The sequence below is a fragment of the Lissotriton vulgaris genome, chromosome 7 (genome assembly GCF_964263255.1).
Source record: "Lissotriton vulgaris chromosome 7, aLisVul1.2, whole genome shotgun sequence".
Classification (NCBI taxonomy): Eukaryota; Metazoa; Chordata; class Amphibia; order Caudata; family Salamandridae; genus Lissotriton; species Lissotriton vulgaris.
The window spans coordinates 1,245,192,533-1,245,201,571 of record NC_141695.1 but is presented as its reverse complement, the minus strand read 5'-3'; the positions used below and the strand labels follow the sequence as shown (position 1 = coordinate 1,245,201,571).

The 9,039-nt window shown below is 47.6% G+C and overlaps 1 long non-coding RNA gene across 1 annotated transcript in view; it reads left to right on the top strand.

Moving 5' to 3' along the window:
- Positions 1 to 998: 998 nt before the first annotated feature.
- Positions 999 to 9,039, top strand: part of LOC147703320 (uncharacterized) — a 106,673-nt gene continuing 98,632 nt past the window's right edge. Inside the window, exon 1 of the long non-coding RNA XR_015297572.1 lies at positions 999 to 1,122. This is a non-coding gene — a long non-coding RNA (uncharacterized LOC147703320). The remainder of the gene's footprint in view (positions 1,123 to 9,039) is intronic.

Below are 9,039 nucleotides of genomic sequence, written 5' to 3'. Positions count from 1 at the left end.
TGTAAATGACAAAGCTATTTAGCTATTTTCAAAAACACATAAATAAAAAAATTGTCATTTACAAAACCAATAGCTCAAACTTTCCTAATGCGAGACCTACTGCATTGCAAATGCTTGTGTATATTGGTGTGGATCTCCTTATTGAGCGTGTGTGTATCGTTTATTGACTGTGTATGCAACAAATGTCTAGCACTCCTCCTTGAAAAATCTAAGGCTGCTTGACCACACTAACACAAAATGAGTGCCTTGGGATTGTTAAAGCAAACCCCTGTCCACTCATAAGGGATACCTGGACTCTCTATATAATATACCAATTAGATGTAGATTGTGTAAGGAGCCAGCTTCTTACGCACAGTTTGAAAAAAAAAATATTTGCATATGAAGAGAATCTCTAACGTTTTCCCCAGCAATGCATAATATTCTTAACCTTTTGATTTGACAAGAACCCCGTACCAAATGAATATTGGATGAAGTTTGTTTTCTTCTCCAATCAACGTTTAACTCTATTTAAATGAGAAGATAAAGTGGCTGTAAAATTAGGTGAACGTGTAGAATGTTAATTCTGGAAAAACATTTTACAGGTAAGTAAGCTTTATCTTGCTGACCACTGTGTGCTTAGTCACTACGACATGCTGTTTCAGTGACCCTTTCTGCAAAATTCCTCCTTAGACTGGTACTCCTAGTCTGGCTCTGCATCCAAAATGTACAAATCTTTAATGGCAGTTCCTCCTCATTGTTGCTTCACAACAATCACTGCAACTCTATGGCCTTCTTGTGCTAGCATGATGCATACTGTTGGCCAAGAACTTAGAGAGGTAGATGTGTGGCCAGACTGTGGTTTGTGGTGGGTATAATTTGTGTATTTTACTGAGTGCCATGTAGTTGATCCACAAACTGTTTTGTGCTATTTAAGGCCATTCATGCTTGCTTTCTTTTTTCTCTCCCTTCTTTTCTCTCATTGGTTGTTACTTTCTTTGTATGTCTACCTAACCCATTCTAGGCATTATTGAATTTAGCTGAGCGTCTCGGAGAAGCCAAACCCCGGGGCCTCACTAAATCGGACATAGAGCAGCTTCCTTCCTATCGCTTCAACCCTGAAAGCCACCAGTCGGAGCAGACTCTGTAAGTATTGATGCAAAACAATCTTAATGGTATCTGCAGTTCATGATGCTAGTTGAGAGAATGGATGCAGGATATTGGGTGGGCTCCTTTGTTAGTTATACTACTAGCAAGACTTGCCAATAGAGACATGTTCGAGGCATATGAGCTGCAGAATTCATACTTTTGCATAGATCGCCATCTGGTGTTGGGCTCGGATGCTTGCACCTTGTTGTTGTCTTTGAAGAAGTCTTTGTAGTAACAAGATAGGTGACTCCTCCCTTAGACGATAGTGCGCATGGGCATCGACTCCATCCTTAGATTATTTTTTTCCTCCATCTGGTTTGGATGTAACTTCAGCGCTCTGGTTCAGTACCGTGTTTCCACACCTCTTCAACGCGCAAAACATCACAAATCCACGGTATTTGTTTCATTTGCGTGCCTCGACGCGATAAATTAATCTCCCGGTTCCGGTCGTTGACGCCGGCCGCTGGTTCTATCGACGCCATTCGGGCCTACGGCTAATGGAAAGGACTCCATTTAAAAAATGCCCCCTAGTGTGGAGCTAAAGTTCTGCATGGCGACCATCACAAGGTCTGCAACCTTTGTCTCTCGCCTGAACACGAAGAAAAACATTGCCAGGCCTGCGCCTCTTTTCGATCCAAGAAAACTATCCTTGATGGCAGGGCTCAACGACACGTCATGGCACAATGATCGGCACTGGTGTCAGAAGATATCTTCAGTGAAGGCCCCAAAGTCACAGAGGATTCAGAGTGGCTCGATATCGTATCCGAGGCAGATGACGACGACTCAGATGACGACATCACTCCAGGTCAACGAGTAAGTACAACTGCCACTGGACCCTACCCCACCCAGAAAGAAGGCTCCGGTCAAAACTTCGCCTGAAGGCCCTAGTCAAAACTGAAAGAACACTTCAGAAGCCCCACCTCCAGGCCCAGCTCCGAAGACAAAAGATAAGCCTTCTGGCAGCTCGGGACCGAGCAAGCCACATATCAGTGCCCCAAAAGCACAATTTGTACTGAAAGCGGAAAAATATCCCGCTGTCGCTAAAAAGACCTCGGCGCCAAGTACTTCGGCACAGAAAAACCGAAAGGCCTCAGAACCGAAGACACCTCAAAAACCTTCGGATCCGAAAAACATTTGACTAGACACCAAAGCAGAAGGACATTAAAACCCCTTCAAAGGCACAGTCAAACCTAAACCACGTCCCAAACCGAAAAAATCGACGCCGAAAGCACAAGCCAAGGAGGAGGAACTATTTCTTCCAGATCCCATCGATCCAAAACAGAAAACACTGCATGTGGACGCTAAAACAGGCCATATTATCAGTACCCCTCGAACAAAAGAAAATTCGACACCCCACACAATCCTGAGTTGCCTGTGAAGAAGACTGCGCAACTTCACCAGTTAGACCCTCTTCTCCTGTTCTTCCTACTGATCCTTTCTCTCCTCCAAAGTCTCCTATACTTCCTCCATACTCCCCACCACAGGATGATGATGATGACCTTCGGGTGGGGGTGGAAATAATCACCCCTTCAATGATCCGGATGATGACGCTTAACATACCACAGGACACATGGGATGACTACAGTCACTCTGTAAATCTTCCCTGATCCAGAGGCATACTCAACCAGACTATCTCCCCCAGATGACAACATTGGCTTTAGTCAGCTCATTGATAGGGCTGCCCAATATCATGGCGTGCAAATGCATTCAGACCGCACAGAGGACGTCCTGGTGTACACTTTTGGACAGTCACAAAGGACAGTACAGACATTACCCATGCTTAAAGGTGTCATTAAACATGCTCCAGACATCTTCAAAGACCATGTCAGGACCAGGATTCTCAATCCTCGGATTGATAAAAATATATAAACCCGCCCCTAATGATCCCACCTTAATTAAAGGTCAACTCCCCTTAGATTCCTTGCTAGTGAACAATGCTCGGAAGCGAGCTAACTCCCAGACCTCCGGCGGTGCCCCACCTCCAAACAGAGTCAAAACTGCTAGACGCTTCCGGCAAACAAGTTGCCTCCCAAGCAGCTAATCAATGGAGGATAGCTAATGCACAAGCATTACTTGCCAGATACAATAGGGCTCACTACGGCGAGCTTGAGGGCCAAGTGCAGCATTTGCCTGACCAATACAAAGCCAATGATTTGATTCAGGAAGGCAAGTTAATAACAAACACATCCATTAAATGTGCCTTCGATGCAGCAGACACTGCATCTAGATCAATCAACAGTAGTGTGTTACTGAGAAGACGTGCATGGTTGCCCATTTCTGGTTTCAAACCACTATCCTCAAGCAGCTGTTCAATCGGGAACAACTTTTTGGCCCAGTTGTAAAAACATTAGAGAAAATGAAAAAAAGACCCAGACTGCAAAATCTATGGGTGCATTACAGTCTACACAAGTCTCCTTTCGTTGCTCCTTTTACCGGGGTGCATCCAAAAACATCAGTACAGATACTGCTTCCTCCTCTTACAAAAGTCTCACACAAACATCCCCCAACAAGGGATATTTCAGAGCTGGGTACAGGGGGAAATTAAGGGAGAGGCTGAGGTAACAATACTCGCACCTCCCCCACTAACAAACCGTGACTTCCCTCCACTCCCCCAGACCATTCCACTCCGGTCAGAGGGAGACTCACACAGTTCCTACCTGTCTGAAATTCAATCACTACAGACAAATGGGTAAGACAAATAATCCAGTATGGCTACTACCTGGAACTTACTGCAACTCCCCCAACATACCGCCCTAACAGCGTCCAATATCAATCAATCAATCAGTACATTTGTAGAGCGCACTACTTACCCGTGAGGGTCTCAAAGCGCTGGGGGGGCGGGGGTGCTGCTACTGCTCAAACAGCCAGGTCTTGAAGAGTCTCCTGAAGGCCAGCAGGTCCTGGGTCTGTCGTGGGCGGATGGGGAGGGTGTTCCAGGTTTTTGCGGCAAGGTGAGAGAATGATCTGCTGCCGGCGGTCGCTCGACGGATGCGGGGGACAGTGACGAGGGCGAGGTCAGCAGAGCGAAGCTGTCGGTTTGGGGTGTAGCAGGTGGGTCGTTTGTTGAGGTACGCTGGCCCAGTGTTGTTGAGAGAGCTTTGTGACAGTGGGTGAGGAGCTTGAGGTGATCCTCTTGTTGACGGGAGCCAGTGCAGGTCTTTCAGGTAGGCTGTGATGTGGTTGTGGCGGAAGATGTTGAGGATGAGGCATGCAGAGGCGATCTGTATGCGTTGTAGTAGTTTCTGGAGTTTGGCTGATAATCCTGCGTAGAGACTATTGCTGTAGTCTAGTCTGCTGCTGACGAAGGCCTGGATGGCTGTCCTTCTGGTACCGGTGGGGATCCATTTGTAGTTCTTGCCGAGCATGCGGAGGGTGGTGAAGCAGGAGGCGACGGCGTTCACTTGCTGGGTCATTGACAGTGAGGAGTCCAGGATGACTCCTAGGTTGCGTGCGTGGTTAGTGGGCGTCGGTGCAGCTCCCAGTGCGTCCGACCACCATGAGTCGTCCCAGGCGGACGGGGTGGATCCAATGATGAGGACCTCTGTCTTGTCAAAGTTCAGTTTCAGGCGGCTGTTTGTCATCCATTCAGCGATGGCCTTCATTCCTTCGTGTAGGTTAGTTTGGGTGGTGGCGGGGGCCTGTGAGAGGATTAGCTGGGTGTCGTCGGTGTAGGAGACTATATTGAGGTCATGCGATCTGGCGATGTTGGCGGGCGGTGCCATGTAGATGTTGAAGAGTGTTGGGCTGAGAGATGATCCTTGGGGTACGCCGCAGATGATCTTGGTGTCTATAGAGTGGAATGGGGGAGGCAGACACTGGGTTCTGCCGGTGAGGAAGGAGGTGGTCCACGGAACATCTGACACTCCTCAAGCAAGAAGTTCTTTCAATGCTTCAAAAGCAGGCAATAAAACATGTTCCTCTAGAGCGTCAAGGGACAGGAGTTCACTCCCTAAATTTTCTAATCCACAAAAGAACGGTACTCTCAGACCAATACTGGACCTCAGACCTCTAAAACTTCTATATACAGTCAGATCACTTTCATATGATCACTCTTCAACAAGTCCTTCCACTACTTCAACAAGGCGACTTCCTTGAAACATTTGATCTCAAGGACACCTACTTCCATATTCCCATACACCCCGCTCACAGGAAATATCTATGATTCACAGTGGACGGCCAACATTCAGTTCAAGGTTCTCTCATTCGGGGTAACCTCCGCACCCAGGGTCTTCACAAAGTGTCTCGCGCTGTTAACTGCACACTTGCGAAGACAGCAAATCCACGTGTTTCCATACCTGGATGACTGGCTGATAAAAGCCAAGTCACACAGTCTGTGTGTTCATCACACTCCCCAAACAATTCTACTGCTTCACCGCTTGGGGTTCACAATCAACCACGCCAATACCTACATCGTTATCTAGGTGGCACCATAGACACTTCTAAAGCTCTAGCATACGCCAATCCAGCCAGGATAGCAAGTATGCAAACCTTCATCACAAAATTTCAACGACAACACTCCCTTCCAGCTCGAGTGTTTATGCAGCTCATAGGAATAATGGCTTCTATCATTTTCATAGTACCTCACGCAAGACTTCAGATGCGCTCTTTACAAGAATGCTTAGCACGTCGGTGGAATCAGGCTCAAGGTCAACGTACAGATCTGGTGTTGGTGGGCAGCCGCACACATCGCTTTCTGCAGTGGTGGAACACACAAAACCTCTTCCTAGAGCCAATTCCACAGATAGTGCTAACAGATGAAGCATCACTCACCAGCTGGGGAGCCCATCTCTTAAACCATACAATTCAGGGCAAGTGGATCACCCAACAAAAACTGCTCCACATCAGACACCTAGATTTATTAGCAATATTTTTAGCGTTAAAGTCGTTCCAAAGACATCTTCTCAACAAAACTCTCCTTGTCCGTATGGACAATATGACAGTGATGTATTACATACAAAAACAAGGAGGAACACACTTGTTGCAGTTGTCTCAGCTAGCACAAAGTATATGGAGATGGGCCTTTCTACAAAATATATATCTTCTGGCAGAACATCTTCTAGGAGTGCACAGTCAGATTGTGATCTGCTCAGTCGTCCGACACAGCAGATCCACAAATGGGAACTTCATCGTCAAGTTCTTCAACCATTTTTCCACATGTGGGGCCACCCAGACATAGATCTGTTCGCCGCACATGCAAACTCAAAATGCCCAACCTTCACCGCCAGGTTTCCACACTCGTTGTCCAAGGACAATGCGATATGGATGAACTGGTCAGGCAGATTTGCGTACGGTTTTCCCGCCACTCCCACTCATTCCTCCAGTAGTACGCAAGCTCAAGCAACAGTCTCTCAAAATGATCCTAGTTGCTCCCACATGGGCACCGCAACCATGGTTCACAACACTCCTCGAACTCTCAGTAGTTTTGCAGCGTGAATCTGTCTGGATTCACTATGCTGTGCATTATTCCGCCATCTTGAGGTTGAGTCCGGAATTGTAGTCTTTTTTTTTTCTTTTCTTTTTTCGTGCCCCTGGTGGACGTCGACATACCACCATTTGGTGTCCTTCATGACGTCGACTTGCTTCCTCTGGAAGCTCCCACCTTTGGTCGCCATCTTCAGATTCTGGATCGTTGCCGAAGAGTTCCAGAGTTTTGGAAGAGTAATCAAGGAAAATCGAAGCTATTCGACGAAAAATTCAAGTTTCAGTTACACCAGACTACAGGTCAAGTAACCGGAGCTATGAGGTCGAAGTTTTACTAACAAAACCTCGACATTCGACAGAGAATGCGCTTGTAGGGGTTCCCTGCGTGCGGGGGCATAGACAAAACACCATTCAAGGTTTGCACCAATTGCCACCACAGGTACGACCACATACAGTCTGCAACCTCTACCTGCCGCTCGACCGCATAAGTGGAGACTGCAACGCCTGCTCGGCGTTTACACCCAAGACCCTCGGAGTAAGGGAGAGGCGTAGAAGGGCAAACCACAACATGCAGGGGCCACCTCCATCCATTGCTGTGAGACTTGGGTCTCTCCAGTGGAGAAGAGGATAACATCGCCGAAGGATCGGAGGACTGCACGGTCCTCGAGGTCCATAAGAGAACGTCGAAAAAAGTAAGGGAGTTGTCGACCCCTAAACACCCAAGCGACACTCGAAAGGGTGAATCTAAAGCCCAGAGCGATACTCATAGAAGTGAAGCGAAGTCCTCGAAGGGAGCCCTGCCGCCAAAACACTCGACAAAAGCAACAGCTACCATGGGCAGTCAACCGAGCGGATCCTTTGAAGAGGACTCCAATCGTTGAAAAACCATCAAAGGTTGCCCTCAAAAAGAACACCTCAGCACCGAGGAAAGAAGGGCAGACTTTGTCGTCGACTGCCTTGAAGAGAAGCGCTCCAACTCTCGACGCCGAACATGCCGCTGAGATGGAGAGGAAGAAGAGGAGGCTTGAGGCCGAAATGAGCATCCTACAGCAGAAAAAGGACTCCGAGAAGATGCTCCAATACACCATCCCACCGAAACACGCGGTCAAAGTCGAAAGGACGACTAGGAGGCAGAACCGCCGAGAACGCCCGAATCAGTCAAGGAACAGGGAGAAGAAGACTACTATTTTGAGGGTGAAGGTGACGAAGATCTGCAATCCTACCGGGACTCGACATCCTTGGAGGCACAAAATGTGGAATGGTAAGATATCGACGCCGAATCGGCAGACGAAGGCGTAGACACTTAACCTTCAAGGCCCTCGCTGACAGACGACATAGGGATTTACAACATGGTCGTACAGAAGGCTGCGCAGACTTATGGAGTGAAAATGGAGGAGGAGAAGCCCAAGGCATGCTTCTCAACAGAATTGGAGCCAATTCCTGCCCATGCTCTCTAATGTGCTGGACCAGGGAAGAGAGGCCTTTAAGGAGCCAGCAGTATGCAAAGCTGTGACCCCTAGAACTGAGAAGTACATTCTTCAAAGGACCCTGCATACATCCAAGGGTCAGTGCCAGCTGACTCCATAATTGCAACAACGGCTGGGAAGAGGGCTAATAATGACGGACCACCATCAGACAAGGAGTGTAGGAGGATGGATCTCACAGGGAGAAAGGTGGAGAGAAATGCGGCAATACATTGGCATTGCAAATTCCAACGCCCTAATCAACAGGCATCCATACCAACACTGGGATGAAGTGGGGAAGCTTCTAAAGCATCTATGTTTATGTTTAGGTTTAAAAGACTTGTAGAGTGCACTCACACCGCTGTAGTGAAGACAAGGAACAGATTTGAAGGGCTTTTAGTTGTATACTTGAATTCAGTGGTAGGCTTGCTTATAGAACCAGGTTTTAAGTGCTCTTCTGAATTTCATAAGGTCCGGGCAGATTCGGATCTCAAGAGGAAAGGCGTTCCAGAGGCGAGGGGCAAGTGTCACAAATCGACAGCCACCTGTGCACTTCCGTTTGAAGGAAGGGGGTATGCAAAAGTGAGAGATAGGCTGAGCGCAGATTGCGGGCAGGGGTGTGCCTAGTTATCAATTTATCAATACATTTGGGGCTTTTACAGTGTAGGGATTTAAAGATCATGCAACCTGTTTTAAAGGTACAGCGCTGGGACATGGGGAGCCAGTGAAGTTTCATAAGTAGTGGAGTTGCAGATTGCCATCTGGGTTGACTCAAGATCAGTCTGGCTGCATAGTTCTGGACCATCTGTAGTCGCTTCAGTAGGTAAAGAGGTATGCCAAGATATATAGAGTTAGCATAATCCAGGTGAGATAGAACCGTAGCTATCGCCACCTGGGTAATGGCCTCCGGTGTAAGGAGGCGGCGTACCTTCCTTATGTTCCTGAGTTGGAAAAAACACTTTGAGACCACCTGGCCCACTTGTGATTTCAGTGAGAGATCACTGTTTAAGGTGACTCCAAGTGTCTTTGC